Raw genomic sequence first — 26,925 nt, forward strand, 5'->3', positions numbered from 1 at the left:
AGGCCTTCAGATTCCTTAGGGTGGAACATCTGTAAGACAAACAAACCTTTCATCTGCAATCCAGGAGGAGGTGGAAAATTCCTTCTGACACTTTAGTAAAATGGTGAGTTAAATCTCAAGAAATTTCAAGTCATATGTCCACAGCCTGCTATTTGAGATGCAGGCTAACATTCTAGGCCTTGAATTTTCCACACTTGTTTGATTTATTGGTTTTATTTTTTTTTAGCCATTGACTGCAAAAAGCTAAGTCATTTTCATATTTAAAGAAATTCATTTACGAAAGATAAAGCTGCCCATTTGTTTCTATTTACTGTTAATTTCAGCCATCATTATTCAGCAGCCTTGGTCTAACTATAGATACTAACATCTAGTTAAGAGAGCCATCACACCTTTTTTGATGTAGACGTACACATTAATGCCCAAATTTGAGATACCTGTTAAGTACAAGTGACAAGCACTCTATTTATTCAATACAATTTTATGTCATTATCTTCAGGCCCCCTGTTGTTAGCACTATATTTTGGCAGCACTTCCTGAAGCATATTAGTATCAACACTTCTTTAAGAGAGTACAGGAGAGAGAATTAGTATTTTTTTGAGCACTGACTAGGTACCAGCGCCATGTTATTACATATCTTGTTAGAAGTTTGCTTTAGGCTCACAGATGGCCTCATTTCTCCTACTAGTAGCAATGATATTGATAATAAATGGAGAATTGACAGTTTGGTGCTTTGTCTTTCTCTGCTAGCTTCTGAGCCTGTTGAGTGCAGGGATTGTATCTTGTTCTGTGTATCCACAGTGGTGTGGCACAATGTGTTATTAAAATTAGTTAATGAATGCCTGTGTATGTGGATGAATAAGTGCACAAATGAGTGGACATAGAATCAGTTATACCACCTGGTCCCTTATCTGGGAAACTTTATGATTAATGAATCTTGGAAATGATTAGTGAATGTTAAAGGGTTTCCTAATTTATAGAGTATAATGAAGCTTGCCTACCTTGTATAAGGTGAGCCTACCTCTTCCTGTCACTCATGACACCGCTGCAAACCCTCTTTGCTATTATGTTGCATCACGGCCTGTGGCTAATTAACCTATATTCTCACAGATTGTTGCTGGGAATTTCTCTGAACACAGAACATCTCAGTTCCAGAAGATGGGAGGTCTGCCAATGCAAAACAATAAATGCTTAGAGACCTTCTCCCTGCCTTTTGCCATTGTGAATAGTGGAGGAGGGTGTGTTGAAGAGAGAATGGGCAGTACCACATACCTTTCATCAAGCAGCAATCACAAGACTGCTGGAGCTCATCCACCTTTGGTAAGGCTAGGGAAGTGAACCAAATCTGTGATCCCCTTTGCTGCTCTAAAAATGCTATTACTCTAATGGTGAGCTACAGAGCTCCAAGTAGGAAAAGCAGATTGTGTGCCTCACTCTCTTTCTTTGATTTTCTCTCACATCTATGTCTTTTCTATTATTCTTCATAAGACCTCCTTCCTCCATTTTCAAAAACAGGCAAATAAAGAACTCGAGGCTGCATGTGGTGGCTCACGCCTGTAATCCCAATACTTTGGGAGGCTGAGGCGGGCAGACTGCTTGAGCCCAGGAGTTTGAGACCAGCTTGGGAAACATGGTAAGACCCCGTCTGTAACAAAAAATACAACAACAACAAAAAATTAGCCGGGCATGATGGTGCACGCCTGTGGTCCCAGTGAGGCAAGGAGATCAAGGTTGCAATGAGCTGTGATCACACCACTATACTCCAGCCTGGGCAACAGAGCCAGACGCTATCTCCAGAAAAAACAAAAAACAAAAAGCCTCCAGAAGGTATCAGAAGATATTTCCATCCCCTATTTAAATTTAGATAATGAAAACTAGGACTTTCAAATACAGTTGGGGACTATTTTCCTCATTCTATCTCATATGTGAGCAATTAAAATAAGGGTCAGAACAAACAATGGTTATTTATGGAGCGTGCAGGCAAAGAAAATGAGTCCTGTTAAAAGAAAAACTTTAGACAAATTAAACAGAGCTTGATTGAGCAAGGAATGATTCATGAATTGGGTAGTCCCCAGAACCAGAATAGGTTCAGAATGACTCTAGAGCTGCCACATGGTCAGATAACATTTATGGACAGAAAAAGGAAAGTGATGGATAGAAACAGGAGTGAGGTACAGAAACAGCTGGATTGGTTACAGTTGGGCATTTGCCTTATTTGAACCTGCCTTGCATAGTTGGCTGCCTATAGTTGGCTGAGACTTGCCTGCTGGTTCATCAGGTTAGGTTATTGTTCCCTATGTATGGAGAAACCTTTAGGCCTAACTTAAAGTATGTATGGAGGCAGCTTTAGATCAAACTTAATTTAATAGTCCTTTTTTTTTAATAATCTGGGCTGATCCTCCTTACAAGCTCCTTGCCAGTACAGAAATACAGGAGAGGAGGCAGCGCCCAAATCTGGTTCCACCCAGTAAAATTAGTCTGATGCAACAATTTAATACCTTTTAGATAAATGTTCCTTTTAAAAAACATAAAATGCTGTGCTTCTCATATTTCCTCACTAAGATGGCATCTGGGTGTGGGGTGGGTGGGTTGGGAGACTGTGTGGGTGGATGGAATCCATAGACCCCCATGGAGTGACCTCAGGTCCTTTTTGGCTCTGCCATGGAACAGCTGCTCTGGCCTGTTGCCTGGACTGGAGATGGCTGAGGACGGCATCCCTCCCTGGTGTCCTCTGTTGAAGACTGTGGCGGGTCCTTGCCTGTCTTTGCTTGGCCATGCCTGGTGGTGCTCTGGCGGGCTCCACTTCACTTCATCTCTCATGGCATGATTCCCCTCTGGGTCTCTGTCTTATCCTTCATCCTGCTCTTGCCCTAGTGGTCCCCTGAAACCTTTGTAGTGGCATTATCTCTCCCGTACCACTGTGGGCTCTCAACCCATCCCAGCCCATCTGCACCTGCTCACTCCCATCCACCTCTATCCAGACAGGATTTTTCTGGGTCTGTGTAAACAAAAGTCAGGGCCACAGAGGAAGGATACACTCTAGCCATCATTCTGTCTGACTTTGCTGTAGCACTGAGTTTTCTTTGATGTAGCTGAGCCGGCGATGGTGTGGTGTGGCCTGTGAGGCAGTCTTTCCCCAGAATCCTAAATGGGAAGTGTGGCAGAACCCCTCACATGTCGATATTTCTCTCACCCGGTGAGCGCTGCTTCCAAGAGGGAAGTCGGACGCACTCATCTCATCCACTTCCTCTCTTGCCTCTGGCTCTCCTCCCGTCTCCCGTTTTCCTCTGTTCCAGGCTTTCCCTCTGTCCTCATCGTGTCAGAATAGTACTGCCTGCCCTTACACACAATATATAAAACTCTGCCATCAAGTCCTGTTGTTTTTAATATGTTTATTGATGTGAAAGGGATTTAGAATAAATTTTCTCTGAATAAAGCCTGAGGTAAACTTCCTGTCCTCTCCTCTCTTCCCCCTTCCTGCATTTCTGCTGTAGTACAAGCCTTACCTACACAAACGCATACTTTTAATAGATTGTAAGTGGTTATGTGCAGAACAAGTATATTAATAGCTTTTGAAAATACTCTTGGCCGGGCGCGGTGGCTCACGCCTATAATCCCAGCACTTTGGGAGGCCAAGGTGGGCAGATCACCTGAGGTCAGGAGTTTGAGACCAGCCTGGCCAACATGTTGAAACCCGGTCTCTACTGAAAATACAAAAATTAGCTGGGCGTAGTGGTGGGCACCTGTAATTCCAGCTACTTGGGAGGCTGAGGCAGGAGAATCGCTTGAACCCGGGAGGCGGAGGTTGCCGTGAGCCAAGATCGCACCACTGCACTCCAGCTTGGCGACAAGAGTGAAACTTCGTCTCAAAAAAAACAAAGAAAATACTCTCTTCATTAAATCTAGAGGAATTAAAGGGGTATCAGTTACCTGGGAAAGCAGACATTGATGCAGTTGAGACTATTTTGAATTGAAGATTCTTACGGACTTCATGTCCTAAACAGAGTTGCAAATAATAAAGTGGCGACTGCCTCACCTCTCTGAAAGTTTTAAAGAACGCAATGTGATACTGGCCAGATTCGTCCTTTTGGGTTCCCTCAGGCCTAAATGGCAGTCAGCATCAGAAAAAATACAGTTAAGATTAGACTGGTTCTGGAACAGCCATGTGGTACTAATGACTCTAAAACTTGGGTGGAGGGTTGAAAAAAAGAACTGAAGTATTATGAGAAACAGTACCTGTTTCTCCCATTATTGCAGTGGGACTTTGTCTTTAATTCAATTAAAAATCACACCTCCATCCTTTTTTCTTAATTTTTTTAAGCTTTTTTTGCTCAATTTAGCTTGATGTAGAAAGATGAGTGTGTGTGTGAGAGAGAGAAGGGAGGCGGGAAAGATGGATTGTTTAGCTTCCTCTTCAACATTATATTTTGGGTTTATAAAATTGCACTGAAATTGGAGGTCATTATTAGTTCTCTTTTCACTAAAGCACAGGATTAACCTGAAGCACATTTGTGCTGTGATTGCTGCAGGAGGCCATGTGCCAACCGTGCTAAGCTTTGCAATATTTGTATTCCTGAAGATGATATTTGAATTTTAAAAGAATGTTTAAGTGGAGCAGTTGACATTCCTCTCTCTCCCCCGCTTTTTTTTTTTTTTGAGTCCCTTCTCCTTTAGTTAATTTCTCTTTGTTTTTAATATTGTTTTTTATTTTAGCCTTGTGAATCTGTCCAAATATTTATAAGCCCACATACATTTCTTTGTAGCCACTGTCTCCTGTGGTGACCCCCAGGTGAGTAAATGACTGTTCTTTACTTGGGCAGCAACACACATTCACAGCATTTTCTAGACCGTTGGCTCTTTCTCTAATTGCACTAACCATCTCAGATACAGCTGAAGCAGTTTATAAGTTTCAAATTCTGAGCCTGGTGGAGGGCAGATTCCCTATGTAAAATGAAAATGAACCAGGAGGCAGTTTAGGATAACGTTCATGCATTTGTTCATTTATTAAACATTTAGTAACAGTATGCCTGGCACTATGCTGGGTTGAAAGCATAAAAACACAGGATACACATAACTGTTCTCAAAAAGTTCACAGTTCAGTCAGGGAGGCAGGTAAGTAAATAGTTACAGTAGAGTAGGGGAAAACAAGGATGATCATGTAATTATAGTTTGAACTGGAATACCTTTAAAAGTGAAGGTATGCTTAACTTTACACTTTTATTTTATTTTATTTTTTTGAGATAAGAGTCTAGCTCTGCCACCCAGGCTGGGGTGTGGTGGTACGATCTCGGCTCACTGCAGCCTCCACCTCCCGGGTTCAAGCAATTCTCCTGCCTCAGCCTCCCGAGTAGTTGGGATTACAAGCACGCACAACCATGCCTGGCTAATTTTTATATTCTTAGTGGAGATGGGGTTTTGCCATATTGGCCAGGCTAGTCTTGAACTCCTGACCTCAAGTGATCTACCCTCCTCGGCCTCCCAAAGTGCTGGGATTACAGGCAAGAGCCACCGTGCATGGCCTTAACTGTACACTTTTAAAATGATACAATTTATGTTACGTGTTTTTTTTTAAAGCGTAATTTTTCTAAAAAAAAAAATGAAGGTAGGTGCTATTAATATTCAGGCCAGGCCAAAAGACATAAACCAGGACAGTCCTGGGCAAATGAGATGAATGGACAAGCTAAGTAAGAGCAATATGACTGGAAAGATGAAAAGGAGGCTGGAGGAGGGGAGTGGGGAGAACGACAGGGATGTGAAAGAACACTGTGCCTTACTTTCCTCATGTATAAAATGGGCATGAGTTTAGCACCTAATTCATAGCAGTTGTGAGGATTCAGTGAGTTAATTCAGGGTCCTGGATTACTGCCTAAGGTAAGAGTTCCATTAAAAAAAAAATCTCCATTTTTTTATTAACCACTTGTGACTATACTTGGTTATAGTTGCTGATTTTTTGTGTTGTGTTTTTTACAAGTAGCCTCTCAACAGATGTTTGTGGTTTAATCTTTGAGACCTCATCATTCTATCAGTCGATACCATCTATCTCTCCAGTGCACCACGTATCAGAATGCACATCCTGTGAACATTGGGAAGCTACCTCGTTTCCAACTTTTTCTCATTCCCATAAGAAATTTTGGTTATTCTGTGGTTCCGGTCCTTCTAATTTTGTGGTCATTTCTGTCTTTCCACAACAGGCAATTTTTACAGAGTTTTTTTTTTTAAAGGAATAGGCACTTTTTTTAATCTGTAGAAGTCATTTCTTCTGTATCTCCACACCATCGCTGCCCTGCACACCAAGCTTTTAAAACAAAGAGGCAGAATAAAGAAACATAACTAGCCGTGTTCCCACTTTTGCTCAGCATTCCTTTAAAGAGCTGTCTTGGAAGTGATTGACCCCTATTTTAAGATAATAAAGGATGACGAATTAGAGAAAGGACCAGGTTGGGAGAAACCCGTATACGGTGAAATTGATTCATTTAATCAGAGGCTACTCAAGGCATACACTTTTTCTTGGGGCAGTTTGGACAGATTACTGCTGGATTCTGATAGAGTCAGAACTTGCTGAAAGCGGGAGTTCAGATTTGATTCAATGTATTCTAACCCTATGTCTCAGGCCTTAACTGATTATTTATAGTTCTGCCCCCAAGAACTGTGGTGCTAGCCATTGCTCCTGCACTTTTTCCACCCCAATTTGCTTTTTCCTGTTCCATTCATTGCTGGAAGTGGCAAGAGTCTTGTGTGTTGAGTTCTTGATATGACTGTATTATCAGACCGCTTTCACTCTGCTAATTTTACTTTAATTCACCATGTGTTCAACAACTTTTAGTTGAGCCCCTGACTCTGCACCAGGCACTATTGTAGGCAGGGGCTAATATTAGTAAACAAGCAAAGATCCCTGCCACCATGGAGCTTATGTTCTTGGGGGGAAAATACATAATAAGCAATGATTGTGATTGATAAGCCTGTGTTAGAAAGTGATAAGCACTGTGGACACAAATACAGATCAGGGGTAAAGGACTGAGAATGTAGGTATGAGTGGGGGAGGAGGTGAAGTTTTTCCTTTTAAAAAAGGAGTGGCTAGGGCACTTCTCACGGAGGCAACATCTGAGCAAAGATCTGAAGGAGGTGGGGGGGTTTGCTCTGGGGCTATCTGGACATGAGTCTTCTTGGCTGAGGGAACAGCCAGTGCAAAGGCAGGAACGTCCCTGGTTTTCAGCAGGCCAGTGTGTCTGGGAGGAAGTGAGAGAAAGGAGAGTATTAGGAGGCAGGATTGGGGGATGTCACAAGACAAAAAGTGTTGTAGACCACAGTGAATATTTAGTCTTTTGCTCTAGTAAAATGGGGAGCCACTGCAGAGTTTTGAGCAGACCAAGATTGGGATTTCTCTCATTTTGATAGTATCAACTGACCGTTGTGTGACAGCCAACTAGGTGCAGGGTGGGGTGGGTGAGGCCAGAGGCTGGAGGACCAGTTAGGAGGACATTGCAGTAGGAGATGTAAAAGTGGCTGTGACCAAGGTGATATGATGGTGGCCGGGGTGGTAAGAGTTGGTAAGGTCTGGATATACTTTAATAGTTCTTTCATAATTCAGACTTGGCTTGGTATTTCTGGTTAAGTACATCTGGTTGGACAGCACTTAAGCCAGAGACATTTCTAGTATCTGCATGGTTTCCTCCTCACTTAAGAGTGCATGTGCCCAGCATTTGTGTGTGTAGATGTTTGCACTGTAACACTCCTGTTCATCAGTTTTAGTTTGTTCTGTTTTAAGGTGGGAAGGAATGTAGCTATCCTTTAGCCTTAACTAGTAATAAAAGAGAAAAGGTAAATCTGTTTATCTTAAAAGTAGTATATCCTTTAAAAAACGCATTGATATTTTGCTTTGTTTCCTCCCATCCCAAGGCAACCATCACTAAAATTCGGTACCCATTCTTAATAAGAGTCCATTAAAAATCCTCCTCAATTCAGAGGGTTTCAGAAATTCGATACAAAGGTGGCAGTCATGTATAGAATAAGTATCTCTGAACTTGAGAGCTAAGCAAAAATATTACTGAGGCCAACTGAAATCCTATGGAATTCAGCCAAGATTTAACCAGTCCAGAGCACTGCCAACACTGGCTGAGGGCAGAATGCTGACAGGGCAGGGATGAGGAGCAGCCAGGACTTCGAAAAGGAAACTGATGTCAATGGAGGGAATTTTTCACCTGATGCAGCATTTCATATACTTAACACTCCAGTGAGTTAGTTCCTCCTGTTTGATTGTTTTAATGTTGTCATGCATTGTTTATATATTTATAAATAAGCCCAGGTAACAATTTTTCACGCACCCTCTGGTCATAGTTGGGTGTCCCGGAGCACCATGGCAGCCAAGCATGGCCTGCTGGCTGGTACACCAGTGGCCTGACAGCACAGATCTGAAGGAGGACAGATGCAGAACGGGAAAGAATATTTCACATTTCACTTGAAATCCTGAACTCTTAAATAAGTGAGGGAATGAGGCCCAAGCTTGTCTTTAGAACATACATTCTTCAACAATAAGACCTGGATCTCTTTCCATTTTCTATAAATACTTGAGGCAGCATTTGTACAGTAGAAAGAAGATAGGGTTTGGAGTGAAACTGGGCTGGTTGAAATTCAAGTATCTCTTTCTGCTATCTGTGAGGCCTGAACAACTTAACCTCCTAAGCCTCCATTCCGTTCTCTGTAAAAGAAGGTTTTTAAATATCTGCTTACCAGAGGTGTTCTAAGGATTATACCAACATACACAAAAATGTAGGAACATACACAAAATACAGGAAGCGCCTTCCATAGCACAAGGCTCAATAATAGCTCCTTTCTCTTTCTCCACCAGTGAGGTTCACTCCATAAATTTTGATGGATGATTAACAGGTATTTATAGTTTGTTCAGTTTTGTATATCAAATATAATTAATAAGTTGTGTGATTAATGTGGCAGGGGCTAAAAAAATGAAACACATCTAATATAAATTTTTATTTTAGCATGCTTTTGTTTGCTATTTGGTGTTTATAAATTCCTCTCTTCAATGTTTCATATCACATTACTAGAGACAACCACAATAATAAAAAGAGGCAGAGATTAATTTCCATTCCTTGTAGAAGTTACGGGATCCTTGGGGTATTGCTTTGCCAGCCAGGAACCTCTGCGGCCAGTGATGCCTTCTGCCTGAGTATTGCTCATGCCTGCTGGGCTCATTCCACCCATTCAGCCCAGCAGGCTGTGCTTGGCTCGTGCTGCCGGCCCAGATCCGATACCTACCAAGGGCAAGCCAGGTGCAGAGTGGTAATGGGGGTGTGAGCCAGCGAGCATGGGGTCTGGCCACTGCGCACAGCCAGGCATGCTGGCTGCTGTGAAGGGCGGGCAGCCTCAAGTGTTGGCATGGGTGCCGGCTCCATGCCAGCCTGTGGCTGGACCAGGTATACTGCATGCAGCTTCTGCTGCAGGCACCTGTGTCCAGATGAGGGGAACATGGTGGCACCTGGAAGCTTGGAGACACCAGGAACTGCAGAGCCCCAAAGAGGGTGTCACAGCCGTAGCCTGGGGAGCTCCTTGCTCTGGGATCCCAGAAAGGCTGCAGGTCTTCTCTCCTTGTCACCGTCAGTGTGGTGAGCAGGAAGGGGCAGGGAGGGGGACATGTTTCAGCCCTGTTTGTTTTGCAGCTTTTTCAGGACCTCCATTCGACGAGTCCGTAGTCCTTTTCTTTTCTTTCTTTTTTTTTAATTGAGTCTTGCTCTTGTCGCCCAGGCTGGAGTGCAGTGGCATGATCTTGGCTCACTGCAATCTCCACATCCTGGGTTCAAGTGATTCTTCTGCCTTAGCCTCCCAAGTAGCTGGGATTACGGACACCTGCCACCACACCTGGCTAATTTGTTGTTGTTGTTGTATTTTTAGTAGAGATGTGGTTTCACCATGTTGGCCAGGCTGGTCTTGAACTCCTGACCTCAGGTGATCTGCCCACTTCGGCCTCCCAAAGTGCTGGGATTACAGGTGTGAGCCACCATGCCCAGCTGGGTCCGTAGTTCTTGTCCCATGTCCAGGAAGAATGAGGCATGCAGACAAGTGGAGGGTGAGCAAGGCAAAGAGGTGCTTTATGCAACAGAACAGCTCAGAGGAGACTGCAGTAGGTGGCTCCTCTCCATTGGTGGGTCATCCCATTGTCTGCTTAGCTCTCAGCAGAGAGGAGACCCACAGTGGGTAGCTCCTCTCCACAGGCAGGTGGTCCAGTCATCTGCCAGAGTCTGCCTGAGTCCAGGGGGTTTTTATGGGCTTCAGAGGGGAGGAAGTGCATGCTGATTGGTTCGTGGGCAGCCATGGGCAGGCTCAGAAAAAGCACCATAAGTTCTCGTTCTGGGCCCCAGACTCTACCTGGAACTGGCAGACTTCAGGCCATCCCTGGCTTGAAGGTGGGGTTTCACTGGGGACCCACCCCTTTCTGCCCAGGAACCTGTCTGCATCCTGGCATCAACATGCCATCCACGGCACCCAGGCTGTTCGTGCTGAGAGGCACCTGCAGTCCTGCGCTGAGCCGCCCCTCAGGCCCCACTGGGCTCCCTCCCTAAGCTCCTCAGTGCCCAGAGTTTCAGAGGGGGCCGAGGCGGCGTTGGGGGTGCTGGCGTGCAGTGCTGCCCCATGTGCATGCACACCCGACCATGTCATGGCAGTGCCCGGGCTTTGCTTCAACTTTGTTCTGAAATCAGAGTGGACACCGGGAGGTGGGAGAGGCCAGGGCGTGGGAGCAGGTCTTTTTGAGCCTGTGGGGACAGGAGGGCTTCCCAGGCCCCTGAGAGTCCAGGGATGCTTGGGTCTGGAGCTTCAGCTGGATGGCTGCAGCTATACCCAGGAGCACCGGGTTCCCACCCCACCATCTCGGTAGGGGGCAGGGTTTCCGCCTGTTCCTTGCTCCCACTGCCTCACAGAGCGAACATCCCTAGCGGCACTGCACCTGCTGCAGCCGGCCTCTTCCGAGTGGTCCCTCCAGATGGCCACGGCTGCCATCAGAAGAAGAGAGGCAGGATGAGCTAATAGAGCCCTTGATGCATCACAGATGCCAGTTAGTTGCTTTACTCTGCAAGTCGTGTTTAACTGAATGGAATTTTCTAACAGGTGGAATTGCAGTGTCTAAAAAGGTCCTTAGAAACCCATTGACCAGCATTTAAAAAATAGTGTCATAACTTTAAGATTGAGCAGCAGACTAAATTCTTCCAGGGTTTTGACCTCTTCTGAAGACATATTTGTATGCTCTGTGGGACTTTTCTGTTTCTGTGATCCATTTTGATGGTTTTAAACTATACATTGACAGATTCCTTGTGTGTGAAATGAAGAGTTTGAATAGATTATTTCTTAGGTCCCCTTCAACTTTGAAATTGAAATTCTGAGACCCAAATTTTTAGTTTTAAGCTATGGAGAAGACAGTCTTGGAAAATGCCTTTGAAACTAAGGGATAAGTGATACTCCTCACATGGGAAGTCTCTCAAGCTGTTCTCTCTAGAGGAAGACCATGAAGCACACCAAGTGGATAGTGTGGGTTTCTCCTAGCCTGCTTTGGTCTCTAAATGTTCATGTAGATAGATTACAGTAGATTTAGGAATGCAGATGGTTACTGGTATTAATTAGATACCTAAAAGAATTTTAAGTCTTTGGCAATTGAAATAACCATGTATTTGCTTTAATGTTATGTTTATGAAGCATGGTATATGAAAAGAGGATGTTATTTGGGTTGATTTTAAATTTCTCAATTTAATATGACTTTGGAAGAGGTTCCTCACTACAAAATGGTCTATTTACCTATTTTTTAATTTTCTCTTTATTTATAAGTGTTGTATTCAGTAATATAAATGAAATAAAGGTGTGTGAAATGCTCTGTGAACTGTTCTGTACAAGCATTGCGCTCTACATAGAGGATAATCATTAATAACACCATGAGCTTCCTTTTTATACAAAACTACTGTGTGTGTCATAGAAAATTTAAAAACCTCATAAACAAATCAACTTGAAATAATTCTAATTGGAAAACAAGGAGAAAGTACCTATGTCACTGTGGCCAAGGGGTGATTGAGCCTTTTTGTTTTCTTCAGTAATATTTCTCTTCAGTTCCTTGATTTTTTTTCTTTTCTTTTTTTCTTTCTTTTTTTTTTTTTTTTTTGGTTTATACGTGTATTACATCTGAAAAATATTGAAAGTACAAAAACAGTATGTGAAGCAGGAGGTATGAAACCACTCATGATTCCACAATCTTGAAGCAACCACTAATGTTAGCAAACATTAATATGTTTCCTAACTTTTTCTTCTTTGATCTTAGTATAGTTAAAATCATTTTATATACACAGTCTTATAAACCTTGTGTTCACTTAACATAATATCTCCAGCACATTGACAGTGATAGAGCAGAAATATGGAGCCTTAGCCATTAAAGACATTGAGTTACTGAATCAACCTGGAACTACCTTCTAGTCCTTTTGTTTAAGTCAGACCCTTTTTTCTTTAAATCACTGAGTTTAGGTATTGTTATTTGCAGCCCAAATCATCTTAAACTGAGAAAACTGTCCTAAATTTCTTATTTATTCCCATGTACGATTTCTTACTTTTATAGCATGTGAATGTAGAGTAAATTTCTGTAAGTGGAATTTCTGAGTCACAGATGTACTTTGGTTTTGTTTTCTGATGTTTTATTTTCCTGTCAGCTCATCATAAGACTTTAAAAAATTATTATTTTAGTGAATTTTTTTGGTGTTTTAAACTGGTAGAGTTCCCTTTCTTTTTTTTTTTTTTTTTTAAATGTTTGGGTCACCACAGTGCCCGCAACATTATTTCTTTCTTTATGCATAGTTTTTGAACAACTATACGTGTGGCACTTTTGCACACATTGCCTCATTTAATAACCCAGTAAGATGGGTGGTATTTTGTTCTTTCACCCAGTTGATGAGGGGTTTCTCTTTTATAGGGGTATTTAACCCATTAGCGTTTACTGAATGTTTGGTCTCACCCTTGGCTTTTTGTGTTATGTTTTCAAGTTATTATGCTTTCTGATTGTTTAGCTTTCACTGAAATTTTTTTTTCAAGTTTTTCTTTTTTTTTTTGTTTCTCTTTTTTGAGATGGAGTTTTTTGCTCTTGTCACCCAGGCTGGAGTGCAGTGGTGCTATCTCGGGTCACTGCAACCTCCGCCTCCTGGGTTCAAGCGATTCTCCTGCCTCAGCCTCCCAAGTAGCTGGGATTACAGGTGTGTGCCACCACGCCCAGCTAATTTTCTGTATTTTTAGTAGAGACGGAGTTTCACCATGTTGGCCAGGCTGGTCTTGAACTCCTGACCTCAGGTGATCCACCCACCTCGGCCTCCCAAAGTGCTGGGATTACAGGCATGAACCACCATGCCCGCAAGCTTTTCTGTTTTTTAAGGAAAGAAAACAAGCTGGGCATGGTGGCTTACACCTGTAATCCCAGCACTTTGGGAGGCTGAGGCAGGAGGATCACTTGAGCCCAGGAGTTCAAGACCAGCCTGGGCAAGATGGAGAAATCCGTCTCTACAAAAAATATAAAAATTAGCTGGGTGTGGTGGCTTGTGCCTGTAGTCTCAGCTACTTGAGAGACTGAGGTGGGAGGATCACTTGAGATCAGGAATTTCAGTCAGCAGTGAGCCATGATGGTGTCACCGCACTGCAGCCTGGGAGATGACGCAAGACCCTGTCTCTAAAAAAAAAATTTAAAAAGAAGGAAAACAATTCTCTTTGTGACTTGGAAGTTATATGTCCAATTTTTGTTCTTCTTGTGGGTAATTAAAATTTGAACTTACTTGTTTATCATTATAACAGTATCTATGGAGTTCTCCTAAGCCATGTGATCACTTCAGCACATTTTCTTCTCCTTACCATCTAAATTTTGTTGAAATAATGAGAAACATTTGTTCATTTTTTTTACATTATGCTCCTTCAAGCATGCTTTCAACTTACAATGTTGAAAGCATAATTTGCATTATGATTTCAACATTGACACGCATTATTTAGACGAGGATCTTGCCATGTTGCCCAGGCTGGTTTTGAACTGTGGGGCTCAAGCAATCCTCCCATCTCAGCCTCCCAAAGTGCTGGGATTACAGGCGTGAGCCACTGTGGCCAGCCTAGACCTCTCTAGCTTTGTTACCTTTATTGCTCACTGCTGTTTCTCTTATACTTCTATTTATCTTTAACTTTCTTGAGTTTTTTATTCTATTTTTTCAGTTGATTATATATCCTCCCTTCCTTAAGAATATTTCTACAGATAAGGTATGTGGAAAGTATACTTTTGATTCCCCTATTTATTAATATATTTCTTCTATGTTATAGTAATGATAATTATAGTATTGATAATTCATCTAAATTTAGAATTTGTGTGTCATAGACTTATCCTTTCAGAGTCTTATAAATCTTACTCCATTGTCTTTTAACACTTAGTATGGTAGATGAGAAACCCAGTATTCATCTCATTCATGTGCCTTTTTATTTTTTTAATCTTGGTGGAGGAGCGGATGTCTATTGGACTCTTTTTCTCTCTGACATTCCAAAGCTCTCCTGGGATGAGCATGGTTCTATTGTGATAAATTTTGCCAAGCTCTGAATGAATAATTATATTCTAAAAAACTCATTTTGAGTTCTGTTTTTTTCCCATTATTTACTTATTACTTTTTCTTTACTTAAATATTATTTCTTTCTTCTGTTTTCTCTTTCTGAAATACCTATTAGACACAGATTTGATCTTCTAGATCTACCATTCAGGTGCTATATTTTTCAGTCATAATTTTCCATTTTTCCTTGTTTTCTTGTGCGTTCTGGGAGATTTCGTGGAGCAGGTCTTTCAGGTTCCCGTTTGGTTTTATGCAGGAGCCAGTCTCCATTTCAGTGCATCTCTTCTTTAGGCTATCCGTTTTGCTTTCATTTGCTATGTCCTATTGCTCCTTTTTCATCTCTCTTCATAATAACTTTTGTAATCAGTGATAAAGATACAAAAGTTTAAATCTCACTGAGAAAATTTTAAAATGTGCAATCTTAAAAATTTTAAAATGTACAAACTTGTCTTGTTTGTAGCAGTTACCCTAATTATTCAAACATTTTCACTTCACCTAAAATACTGGGTCTTTCCCCTGTCTAGTTTGCTAGCTTCTCTGTTCACTCATCTGCCAAGTAGGTCTAATTTGTTCATTATTGGTAACTGAAATATGCTTTGTCAGAGGTTGTGTAGGTCATTATTCAGTTCTTTTCATTCCAGGCAAAAATAGGGAAAAATGTTAGATTTACTCTGATTTTTTTTATCTGCAGCTTAGAGTTCTAATAGTTTGTGTGGGGCAGGGTTGAAGCTGTAGGCAGTGGGAGACAACTGCAGGGCAGACTTTGTCTTTGTTCAGGAACAGTGTCCCTTTTGTGTCTGCCTTGGCAGCTTCTGGCCCACTGGGGTAGTTTCCCTTCCCCCTGAGTGGCTGCCTGGCCTAGGCATCCAGGCAGAAACTCCAACCAGCATGGCTGCTGCTCCAGCACTGGCCTGGCCTCCAGCCTGTGCTCCAATCCTGGAGCTGTCAGTAGGCTCTGAAGTGGGGATCCTGGTGGACTTGGCCACCCCATGTGTAGTGAGTGATTAAGAGTTTAAACTTGAGTCTGATCGCCTTTGTGTTCCAATCTTGGTTGTGCTACTTGAGAACTGTATAACATTGGTCATCTTGTTCAACTTCTGAGCCCCAGTTTACTCGTGTGTATAATAATATTGAAATTTGTTAACGGCTTAAGGCACTTAGTAGGGTATCTGGATCTAAATAATTGATGAATGGCGGCAGTTTTGTTGTGGGTGTTCTGGGAACTGGCTGCTAATTGGCCTGTCCACTCACTCTGCTGTTTGCTAAATCATTCCTGTTAGCTCTTCTCAAGGGGTCACTTTTGTGGATGGATCACTTATGAAGTAGCCAGTCAGTGGTGGAGACTTTTTTTTTTCTTGAATTAATTGGATCATTTTAGCAAGAAGTGATGAGGGGAGGGAGTCACCTGCATCATCTTGATTCTAGGCCATCACAGGTAATTCTTTAAACCACCTGAAGTTTTTAGAACCAAATAAATAAATAGGGCAGCACCTTTTATTGTGTGATTCATTTGTCCCCCTATGATTTGTAATATATTTTTAATATGCTAATTTGTATATATACTTTGGTCTGTTTCTGAGCTTTCAGTTCTTTCCCATTGGTCATTCTGTTTAATCTGGTGCAGTACCACACTATTTTAGTCCTTCAATGACAGGAGAGAATCGTTGTTAACAGCATGAGGTTTGGAGACAGGTTGCCTGGGTTTGAATTCTGGCTCCTTTGATTAATTTCTAAGAGGTTAAATTAATTACTTACCTAAATTATTTAACTTCTTTTTGCCTCAGTTCATCAGCTCCAAAATGGACATGAGGATAATCCCCATTTAGAGGACCATTGTAAAGATTAAATAATTCTCATAATGTCATTAAAACTGAGCTTGGCTTTATGAGAGTTATTTGAATTATTACAGGGCTTTAACAACCAAGAACTGATAGTGTAGTCTTACAAAGCCCTAGAAGTGTTTTTTTTTCAGAAGTAGTGGATAAAAATCTTACTGTGTGGGTTCTGTGAGGGCCAGGAACCCATTTTCACCGTCTTTGTATTCCTAGTACTAGACCTGATTCATGATAAATACTCAATATATATTTACCAAACCTGAGGAAAAGTAGTACTTCAGCCTTTTAATACACAAAGATTTAAAAATATATCATGAATCCAGGTAAGAGTCAGTTAAACTTTTGTAAATTTATAATACCTGTTAGCACTTTAAGATTGGAAAAGGCAGCCAGGTGCAATGGCTCACGCCTGTAATCCCAGCACCTTGGGAGGCCGGGGTGGGTGGATCACCTGAGGTCAGGAGTTTGAGACCAGCCTGACCAACATGGCGAAACCCCGTCTCTACTAAAAATGCAAAAATTAGCTGGGTGTGGTGGTGCATGTCTATAAGATTGGAAAAGGCTGTTTTTTTTGTTTTTGTTTTTGTTTTCCCATATATTCAGTACCAGGAAAGAACTATAGTAGAGCAAGGAGGACTTTTTTGTGAAGACATTTGTTTATTGATCAAAACAATAGGGTGCATCATGGTTGGGTTAAGTGGATTTATCCATAGGTCAGAATTGGAGTAGAGGGAAGGGAAGAATGCAGAGTCCCCCCATAAAGAAGCCCTAAACATTTATTTACTTATTTTTTAATTTTTTAGTTTTATTTTTTTGAGATGGAGTCTTGCTCTGTTGCCCAGGCTGGAGTGCAGTGGCACCATCTTGGCTCACTGCAACTTCTTCCTCCCAGGTTCAAGCAATTCTCCTGCCTCAGCCTCCTGAGTAGCTGGGATTACAGGTGCCTGCTACCACGCCTGGCTAATTTTTTTTTTTTTTTTTTTTTTGTATTTTTAGTAGAGACAGGGTTTCACCATGTTGGCAAGGCTGGTCTTGTACTCCTGACCTTCAGTGATCCGCCCATCTCGGCCTCCCAAAGTCCTGGGATTACAGGCTTGAGCTACTGCACCCCCGGCAGGAAGTCCTAAACCTTTTAAATGGCAAGAGTTGAGAGAGAAATTATGACGTGATCATCATTTTTCATGCCAGCCTGTGAAGAATAGCAGCTTTGCGTAATTGAGAGAATTTCACAGAACAGTGTGTATTTTGTCTCTGTACCTTGAGGCATAAATTAGACGTGATCAAATCCAGATCTAGCTAATGTACTGTGCAAGGTGTTCTAAATGCCTATAAGCCATTTTTTCGGCTTCCCGCCTTCTGTTTTCTAAATAGTGAAAACTTTTCACCAAACTTCCTCCATTTCACCTTTTGTCCTCCATATCTGATTTCTTCCTCTCTCTGAGCATTCAGACAGCTTCAGAAATAGTCTCATGGTAAGGCTTAGGCTTTCGAGTCAGACTCCCAGGAGGAACTCCTGGTTCTTCTTCCCCATGGCTTGGGAACTACAGACAGGTGAGGGTCTCCACACTACAGTTTCTCACTTCTAAAGGGGAAGTGAAAACAGGATCTCTCTTCCTCCTAGTACTTTTATAAGGATTAAATGATATAAAGCAAATAAAATACAATGTGTCTGAAAATAATGAATGCTCAATATGTTATTAGTCCTTCTGCTACTATTATTTAATTTTTTCAACTAATGGAAGGAAAACTGGCAGCTTTACTGTAACCATACCCTCATTCCCCATTTCTCTTCAGGTGTCCCTATATCTGGGCAGTGCCAAAGTGTAATTGCCTTCTCAGATATGGAAGCACCTACATACACTTTAACCTGGCTTGACTCTCTTAATGGAAGGAATGCCCACCAGAAGTTTCATCATCTTTTTTTTCAACATGCTGGGTGCACAATTTTGTCTTCCCTTACATATATCAGGAACCCCAACAATTGTCCGTTAGGTAATTGGTTATATTTCTTGAAAGGTTTTGTTTTTTGCTGAGTTTTGTTCATTTTCAGGTCAATGAGTCTGTTAGCTTCAGCTACCTCTGTAACACACATTTATACATGCATATTTGCAGTTCACACGCTGGCATACACGCTCTGATTTGTAAACACGCTTTAGACTAAAAAATTCCTCATTTTACAATGATCTTAGTTACCTTGGTCATGGTTAACTGGTTATTATCAAAATAGGCCTGTAGGCTATGATCAGCCCTCAGTTAACCTGGGAAGCGCCAGTTCTAGCAGAGAGGCAAAGAGGGAATTGACCTTGACCCATTGAGGCATGATGGAGAACAGCCAGTCCTTGGCTTGGGCTTCATGATAAGAAAGGTCTTTTTAATGACGGAAAGCAAAATATCGCAGCAATTACCCAGGGTCAGTTACGGAAGGTACTCATGAGACTCTACAAAGTATATTTACCTAAGGCTTTAATAAAGACAAAGGATACAGTACAGCAGGGGAAAGAAAACAAGGCAAACGTTCAGGAGATCTGGGATATTCCAGGTCCTCTGTCATCTGACAGAATGCTGTTTGTCTTTGGATCATGATCCATCTAGATACATGTGAGTGAGATCACTTGACCTAGACAAATAGGTCAGTGGAACAGGATAGAGTCCAGAAAGAGACCCACATGTATATGGTCACTTGATTTTTGACCAAAGAGCAATGGCAACTCAGTGCAGAAGGAATAGGCTTTTCAACAAATGGTGCTGGAACAATTGGATACACACATGTGAAAAAATGAACTTTGATCCTTACCTCATACCACATGCAAAAATGAATACAAAGCAGATCATAGACTTAAATGTAAAACCTCAAATTATAAAACTTCTAGAAGAAACACCAGACAAAATATTTGTGACTAGAATCTGCATTTTAACAAGATCCCTAGGTTATTCTTATGCACATTAAAATTAGAAAAGGACTGCCCGGCACTATAAGGTGTGTTAGTTTTGCAGGTGAAAACCGGGGATGGAGGAGGAACAGTGGCCTCAGCAGGAGGCCAGCATGTGCAGGGACATAAAGGTATGATGAGTTAGGGCAGGGATTTCCTTGAACAAGTTCATGCAAAAGTTTTTACCAGTGTGCAGTGAAATTTTTAAAAAAGGGGATGGGGCAATGCAATGAGCATTTTATTTCTAGAATTAAATTTCTTTGTGTTTTAAAATGATAAGATCATGTTTTTCTTAACTTTTTGTAAAATGAAAGTGCTAGCAAATTGTAGATTTTGTTTTTGTTTGAAATAATTTTTTTTTTTTTTGGCAAATGAAAAGTTGGCAACCCTGTGTTTCACTCACTGCCCTTTTAGTTTTTTTTGTTATTGTTTTTTTGACCTATGAAATCCAAATGTTTGTCAGCTACCATTTTAGAGAACTGAGTGTTACAGGAAAGAGGTCCCGATCCAGACCCCAAGAGAGGGTTCTTGGATCTCGTGCAAGAAAGAATTCAGGGTGAGTCCACAGTGCAAAGCAAAAGCCAATTTATTAAGAAAGTAAAGTGGTGAAAGAATAACCACTCCATAGACAAAGTAGGGCATCCTTGAAAGTAAGAGGAGGAACGCGTCCACCCTAGGTACAATGCTTGTACATATAGGATAAAAAAGGTCATGGGGAGATGTGCTCTGCTACAAGGGTTTGTGATAAAGGATTAATTGTCCTAATTACTATATTTTGCAAGAATTGATATTATTTAAAGCAAAATTAGGAATGCTTTTGTTCTCAAGATATTGGGATATTAGGACACTCCCAAGTCTGGCTCTGTTTAGTAAACATTACCAGTTTGTTCTCTTAACCGTAAACATCTAGAGGCTAGGAATACCTAACTTTCTGCAAATGCAGCCCAGCAAGTCCCAGCCTCATTTTCCTAGCCCTCACTCTAGATGGAGTCACTCTGGTTTGAATGCCTCTGACAAGAGTAGTTTACTAATGGGGCCAGGGTTGGGCAGCTAGGGTGGATAGGGTCAGAGAAACAGACAGAGGTCAGATCCTGGAGGGCCTGGTAAACTATACAGTTGAACATGGTCCTCAAATCTTTGAAGGTTCTGACATAATTAGATTTGGATTTTAGAAAGATGACTTCCAGTGCCTGGGTGAAGGAGGGATCAGAGAAGGATGAAAAGGAGTAAGGAGACCAGCTAGGATGCTCCTGGGGGTGGGGTATTCATGAGAGTATGAACTAAGGCAGTACAGATAGCAGAGAAGACAGATTTTAGTCACATTAAGGAGGTGGAATTTGACGGGGCTGAGCAGCCTATTGGATGGAAGAGATAACTATTCTCTGCGTTTAAATTTTGGTGAATTTAGCATTCCCAAATAAGTGCAAGTGAGTGCATTTCTTAAAACTCTTAAATAGATTGATTTAAATGACTATAGAATGATTGAGCTTCCGTGCAGTGTAGTCCCTCAACGACAAAAAGAAGCTCATTAAAATGAGATCAGAGGGTTAATCCATTTGCACACAAAAATACCCATTCATGAAAAGCTATGCTGTGTGAGTCAGAAAATGCTGATTTCATTCATTTTATTACCTACATAACTCCTTGAGAGTAAGCTGGCTAGTAAAAATATTGGGCACTGCTAAACTTTTTGGATTTTTATTTTTGCAGGGCTTAACTTGATACTGATGCATAATATGCAGAGCAATGATTTACATATTATGCTTCATTACAGAATGGCCTTTGGTGAAGGGACTATGTGGCTTGTCAGCCTTAGCTCAAGCTCAAGATTCTTTGGAATTTCAGAATCTTTTTGCAGTTTGATAAATTCTTGAAGAAAATTTTAGAAAATAGTTGAGTTACAGCTATTGCTTTTACCCCACTTTCCCCACAAAAACAAAAATAAGGGCTAATAAACAGAAGGTTCTGTTTCTATGGCTTCTCTGTGCATTTAATGAGTTTACATGTATGCTTTTTTTATTGGCACAGAATCAAGGGAGGTCAAGAATATAATGAATTGTCTCTGGCAAGAGACTTTTCTCAACCAAAAATATAAAGAAATTTTGCTATCGTGGGTTCATCTCCACTTTTGTACACCATGTACTTTGATATATCAAGGAACATTGATGCACAATTCTATAGAAGCTTATGGGAAAGGCTCAATGTGGAAGAAAAGGTAATGTGATTTTGATTTATGGGATTTATTAACATTCATGAGTATACATTATGCATCACAAAAACCCACAGGAAGAAAGGTTGATTATAGGAGGAGGGGTTATCTGTATACTGTGGTTTTCCAAGATAACATGAGACATTTTTCAGCCATTTATTCAAAATCATCACTTTATTCCAAGCAAAATTGTAGAGGGCAGTAGTTACTGTCGTTTGTTTATTTGACTTGGCAGAGGAAAGATATATTATCATTGTCCTTTAGATTTTTTTGTTTTATACCTCCTTTGTATCCCTACAAAGCATATCAGATGTATTTAAAGTTTGTGAGAAATGGTTAGCCTTATTTTTTAATATAGGCTGGATTATGAGGGCTTTTACGATTCCATCCAGAAACTCAATACTTGTCTCTTTGTCATAAAGGAAAGTAGATGGATATTCGAAATAATGTAGATTATGTAATGTGGAATCTGAATTATTTTATGCCATTTGGTGTTTTTCAGTAGTGACGATAATTTAATCTTCTAATGAAATACATTTAAGCACTGCAGAAGTAGACATTTTCATCTACTCTGCTAACTTCAAATAGCCCATATGCTATTGTCTCCTTTCTCATTGACATATACTACCATCATATATATTGAGAATATTTGACATAAGAACTTTTAAAAATTTTCTAGCAGGATTGTTCTGATACTGTGTATCAATTATTATTATTTTTAACATTTGGGCAAATATGCTAGATAATTAGCCTCAGCTGTTCAAATCTTTAAAAGCACAATTTATTCAAGGTGGTTCATTCATTTTAGAAGCCCAGAATTTGTTTGTTATCTAGAAATAAAGTGTTTTATCTGTGAACTTTTTATTAATATCAATAAAGGATATTAAATCAATTCAGATTGCTAAGTAAATGACAAAAGTGTTTAGTACTGCTTGAATTAATAATCAGTACTATTTTTCTATTTATAATCTCTTTGTGCTTCCAGAAGAGGCTGTTGTATATAATTTATACAATTGTTGATATGAGTCAAAAGCTGAAGATTTTTAAAAACAATTTCTTCTGGGCAATTTCAAATATATACAACACACAGAAATAGCAATATATCCGTCATGCAGCTTTAGTTATCAACCTTTGTCAGTAGTATTTCATGCATCTACTCCTTCCACCCTTTGTTGGGTATGGATGTTGGGATTTGCTGTGAACAAATTTTAGATTACTCTATCATTTTACATGTTAATGCTACAGTACATATCTATAAAGGATAACTGGCTCCGCATACCCTAGTGCCTCTTTATCACACAGAGATAAATGAATAGGCCGGGCACAGTGGCTCACGCCTGTAATCTCAGCACTTTACGAGGCTGTGGCGGGTAGATTACCTGAGGTCAGGAGTTCGAGACCAGCCTGACCAATATGGTGAAACCGTGTCTCTACTGAAAATACAAAAAATTAGCCGAGTGTGGTGGTGGATACCTGTCATCCCGGCTACTCCTGAGGCTGAGGCAGAGGCAGGAGAATTGCTTGAACCCAGGACGCAGAGGTTGCAGTGAGCTGAGATCACGCCATTGCACTCCAGCCTGGGCAACAAGAAACTCCAGCTCAAAAAAAGAAAAGAAAGAAAGAAATGAATAATAATTTCTTCATATCATTTAACATTTTCAAATTTTCCTAATTGGAACATCTTTTTACTATTGATTTATTCAAACAAGTAGACAATCAAAGCTCATACACTTTATTTAAGACAATAAGAGTTTGATGTGGCTTTCCCCACCATTTTCCTGTATAACATTTATCAAATCATTTAATTCCTCTAGAGTCCTAGCTAGTACCTTCACACACCTGCTGGGGACGATTATATCTTTGCTGTGCTCACTGGGTTGATTTATAAAGGATAAAGAGAAATAGAGACAGCGCAGGCAGAAGAGTTGGACTTTCTGTTTTCTGCTCTGCTGTATTTTGTTAGTGGAAGTTATTTTCTAAAACCACGTTCTATCCAAGTTGGGTCCATCTTATTCATGGAGCATTTATTTATTTATTTATTGACAGAGTCTCACTCTGTTGCCCAGGCTGGAGTGCAGTGGTATGATCTTGGCTCACTGCAACCTCCGCCCTCCGAGTTCAAACGATTCTCCTGCCCTAACCTCCCGAGTAGCTGGGATTATAGGCGCCTGCCGCACCCGGCTAATTTTTTGTATTTTTAGTAGAGACAGAGTTTCCACCATCTTGGCCAGGCTCGTCTTGAACTCCTGACTTGGTGATCACCCGCCTTGGCCTCCCAGAATGCTGGGATTACAGGCGTGAGCCACCGCAGCCAGCCTGTTCATGGAGCATTTCTAGTCTCCACTGAAATAGAGGTGGTATTGAAAAATGTGTTTGGCGTGTTTTTTATGAGAGCACAGCAAAGAAAAGTGGTTATAATCTAATGATGCATGATTGGATTCCTCTTTTCTCTGAAGAGGTCTGCATGCATTCCTATAGAATATTTTGTCTAATGTTCCAGGATATCAGGAAAATGGGAGTGTAGTTGAGTTACAGTTATTGTAATAATCTTATTTCATCTGGAAAAGGAAATAAATTTTGATCTGATCTTGAGCTAATTTCCTTGTCATTAGTTGTCTTCATTTTAGGATTGGCATTTTTCAAAATTTGTCTAAGAGTCTGAGATATTATCTCTCAATTATTGACCCTTTCCCCATTTTCTTATTAGTCTTTCCAGTTATGTATATCCTAGACCTTTTCATTCTAATCTTTTTTACCTTGTTTTTCATGTTCAACCTTTCACATTTTCCATATCTTTGTCTCTGTGAAGACTGTATTCTAGTAAGAGATTGCTTTTCATTTATCTTACAATTTATATATTCTTTCTTCACTTGTAGCTAATCTGATTTATTTGACCATTGAGATTTTTATTTTATTTTATTTTGTTCTTTGGGACAGAGTCTTGCTCTGTTGCCCAGGCTGGAGTGCAGTGGCACAATCTCGGCTCACTGCAACCTCCACCTCCCAGGCTCAAGTAATCCTCCCACCCCAGCCTCCACAGTAGCTGGGACTACAGGTGTGCTCCACCACTCCTGGCTAATTTTATTATTTTTTTTGTATTTTTGTAGAGATGGGATTTCACCATGTTGCCCAGGCTGATCTGGAACTCGAGCTCAAGTGATCCACTGTGGCCTCCCAATGTGCTGTAATTAGAAACGTGAGCCACCGTGCCCAGCCAGAGGTTTTTATTTTAATAATAACATTCTCAACCAGAATAACTTTTACAAACCTGCTTCGTGACCAGCCTGTGGGCATCTGTCTTTTTTTTTTTTTTTTTTTTTTTGAGATGGAGTCTCACTCTTTCGCCAGGCTGAAGTGCAATGGCACATTCTCAGCTCATTGCAACCTCCACCTCCCAGGTTCAAGTGATTCTCTTGCCTCAGCCTACCGAGTAGCTGGGACTACAAGTGCGCACCACCATACCCAGCTAATTTTTGTATTTTTAGAGATGGGGTTTCACCATGTTGGCCAGGATGGTCTCGATCTCTTGACCTCGTGATCCGGTCACCTTGGCCTCCCAAAGTGCTGGGATTACAGGCGTGAGGCACTGTGCCCAGCTATGTGGCCGTCTGTCTTTAATTGCTGCACCTTTGGCAACTCTGTGAAGACTACAGTTGTGGAGAGAATCATTCTGCTATTTTCCTTTTTTTTTTTAATTGTAAAATATATATAACATAAAGTGTATCATTTTAACTATTTGTAAGTGTTCAATTCAGTGTCATTAGGTATATTCACAGTCTTGTGCAACCATCACCACTATCCATTTCCAGAATTTTTTCATCATCCCAGGCAGAAATTCTGTATCCATTACACAATCACTCCTTGTTCCCCTTCCCCCAGGATCTGCTGCATTTTTAAGATGACTATCCTGGAAGACAACAGTAAATCCATCTCAGATTCAGAACAGTAGCAGCCAGGGGCATCCTCTGAATCACTGCTCTTTCCATTTACTGTTTCATTGTTTCTACTGAGCATTTTTCACATGCCTGCCACTGTAACTGGCTGGAGGAATATGGTGGTGAGTAGGATGACACAGACCATGCCCTCCCACTGTGTATAGAGCCAAGAACAATATTTAAATCTGTATTATTCCTCTAATGATATCATCCCGATTTCTCCTACAGGGTGGTATTGATGAACACTCTCATATTGTTGAATTGCTTAGGCTGCCAGTTCAATGGTGGTACTCATGTTTCTCTTGCCTGTGAGGGACTCTGGCTGCGTTGCAGATGGCATGGCTGATGCTGATAACCAGGGCCCTGTCCAGCCTCCCTGATCTTCTGGTGCATTGCTGTTCCTGCTACTTCTTTGTGGGTTCTTCCTCACCACTGCTTGGACAGTATTCGTTTTTCTTTTTAATTTCCCTTTCTTTTTTCTTTTTTTCCCTTTATTTATATGACCTTTTAAAAGCACTTCCTGTATGCTAAATACTGTATGTGATAAAAATGAAAGTATTGTAGGTACTCTAAAAAAACAAAAATGTTTGAATCTTTATCCAAATAAGGAATTATTGATTATTCAGGGAATTTCTTGTGTAATGGGAAGAAGGACTTGCTAACTAACATTGATTAATGTGATGTGTCCTAACACAGGCCTGTGCAAGGTACAATGGGATTCTGGAGCTTAGTTTTGCCTGGGGAATTGCAAAGGCTTCACAGGGAAAGTGGATATGTGTGTATCTCTGGGGAGAGACAGAGGGAGTCAGGGAAGTATAAAACCCACAACTATGCAAGGACAGGAAGCGGTGCTTAAGCATTAGTCAGTAAGAGTTAAATTACTAAAAAAACAAAAGCAAGTCTGCAATACAAGGGCACTATGTGCAGGCACAAAATAGTGCTATTTGTAAGAAAACTACTCCGAATTAAGACCTTGTGGCTCATCTTTTCCTTCCCTCTCTCAAGGGTCTTACTACTGACTGCTTAAAGACAACCATTTCCAGGTATATTGTTTGTAATTCTCACCTGGTATATGGGTCCAATTAACCTCATGTTGAGACTTCATTTTATAGATTTTAAAAACACTGAAAATGTTGTCACTTGACTGTAATTTTAAAAATTCTAAATTGTGAAGGCTTTCACAGCCTTTGGATTAAGGGAAATGACCCAACTGTTAAAAACTCCAAGGGGAGATGGCTGGAATAAATAATACACCTTGCTGATGCAAATTACTGCAAATAACTGGAATGGCGGTGAGTGTTTTGAAAGCAAGAGTGCCATTAAAAGCCCAAGGTGTTGAAATATAAAATAGCCACACCTCTTCTCTAGCCACTGATTGCTGAGTTGCTACAGCTGTGAGGAAAAAAAATCCAG

At 40.9% G+C, this 26,925-nt stretch overlaps 1 protein-coding gene across 4 annotated transcripts in view; it reads left to right on the top strand.

The window, feature by feature from the left end:
- Positions 1-26,925, top strand: part of WDFY2 (WD repeat and FYVE domain containing 2) — a 183,021-nt gene that overhangs the window by 33,559 nt on the left and 122,537 nt on the right. The window contains exon 1 of one of the 4 annotated variants that reach the window (XM_063650896.1): positions 1,298-1,317. The exons of 2 other annotated variants lie outside the window; for them this stretch is intronic. The gene's annotated coding sequence lies outside the window, so the exon portion shown is untranslated. Of the gene's footprint in view, positions 1-1,297; positions 1,318-1,611; positions 1,631-26,925 lie in introns of those variants that run through there. One more of the 4 variants, XM_063650895.1, reaches the window with a different exon arrangement.

Source organism: Pongo pygmaeus, chromosome 14, assembly GCF_028885625.2.
Source record: "Pongo pygmaeus isolate AG05252 chromosome 14, NHGRI_mPonPyg2-v2.0_pri, whole genome shotgun sequence".
In the NCBI taxonomy this organism is placed as follows: Eukaryota; Metazoa; Chordata; class Mammalia; order Primates; family Hominidae; genus Pongo; species Pongo pygmaeus.